This window comes from Nematolebias whitei, chromosome 1 (assembly GCF_014905685.2).
Source record: "Nematolebias whitei isolate Nwh7 chromosome 1, NemWhi1, whole genome shotgun sequence".
In the NCBI taxonomy this organism is placed as follows: domain Eukaryota; kingdom Metazoa; phylum Chordata; class Actinopteri; order Cyprinodontiformes; family Rivulidae; genus Nematolebias; species Nematolebias whitei.
Window position 1 is genome coordinate 84,746,067 of NC_056498.1, and position 1,784 is coordinate 84,747,850.

A 1,784-nucleotide genomic window follows, 5' to 3' on the forward strand; every position below is an offset into this window, starting at 1 on the left:
ACACAACAATACATGAAAGACTTGGAAAGACACCTTAAAAACACTTTTGCTTTCGCACAGAAAAACCTGGAAAAATCAGCTGAAGGACGCAAAGCGTACTACGACCAAAAGGCCTCTCACGAGGAACTCCAAGTGGGAGACAGGGTCTGGTACTACACGTTTGCACCCAAAACTGGGAGAGGAGAGTCCGGGACCGGAACTCTCGCCCGTAAGCTGATGCCCAGATGGACTGGACCCCATCTGATAACCGACAAAGTGTCCCCAATTATCTACCAGATAAAAATCAGTAAAGGCCAAAAAGAGCCAACTGTTAAATGGGTACATCGTAACCAGGTTAAACCACACAAGGCGTGCAATAACTCCTCAGGAGACAAAGATCTCACAAAATCTGACCTCGTGGGAATAAGGGTCATCCAAGCAGAAGATAACTAATGGATAATAAACTTAACCATAGTTTAAATTCACAGGACCTACCCTTGACCATTACGAAGCTAAGACCTATCTCTTTGTGTTTCCATAGGACAATGATGATACCACTACTGGTAATCTTCACCCTCTTGACTCACACCCAAGAGATCAAAGCCCTCGTAATAGCGGTAAATGAGTTAGCCCTTAAGGTTGAAGCGGATTACGCTGTCGCACACCTAATGGATAGGATTTTTGCTGACATGCTTAGAGATATCAGTTCGTCGGTAGATACACTAGCCACCGGTAGGATCCCACCGTATCTAGTCTCTCTACAGATGGTGAACGACATCCTCAGCTCCGCTACGCACGAAAAAGTTACGCAAACACAGGCACACCTGGCTTACACTCTCGGTAGCGCAATCCCAATCTACGTCAATCACAAAACATTTGAAATGGCGTTCATTATCAACCTACCGATAATTCCCTCAAACGGCATATATAGACTCAGGGACGTCGTAAATGTTGGCAATTGGCACGGCGAAAACCATGTTCAAATTGACACACCAAGGATGGTTGCGTACCACGACGACAACCCCTCAGTTTACCTAGCTCCAAACCTGCAGATGTGTGTTCTCACTCGGGAGATACACTATCTGTGCCCGAGCAAACCGTTTATGTGGAATAAAACCGCGGGCATATGCGGGTTAACACCTATTCCGGAAAATTCTAAGTGCTCAACGACCGTAACGCCTCGACACCTGGCTAAAGATGCAAAAGCGGAAATAATTGGCTCTCGTTGGCTAGTGAACGCTCCTCAAAGACAGGCGATCATAGCCTACGATCAACCCGGGGCAAATAGACCTCTGACGTTACCGGACAAAACGATGTGGATCAGTGTTCCCCAGGGAACAACCATACACATTGGTGATTTGACGCTCTATCACCTCGATCCGGAACGATGGGACGCGACTCTGGATGACTCAGAGTACCTAGGAAATATGTCTATAGACATAGATCCAGAGACTCTGGGAAGGATCCGTTTTGAAGGCACCCAAGTCGTCGACGTGGAACCGATAAACCAAGTTCTCAAGTCCCTCAGGTCCACAACTAAGAACCCGATCCAACCAATTAACTATGCGTGGTCGAGCGCGGACACATTAATCATAGCCCTGCTAATGACGATAACCCTCGTATTGTGTGGGATACTCGCATCCCTGTTCCGGGGCCAAACGTCACTCCGAGTCGACGTGGATCGCCATGCAGCGCACCTCGATATGATTATGCCTCGCGTAAGCGGGTCCGCAAAGAAGCCACTCACACGGGACAGCGCGACTGAAACTGACAACCAGGGTGAGGAGGAGCAGTGAAACGATGTT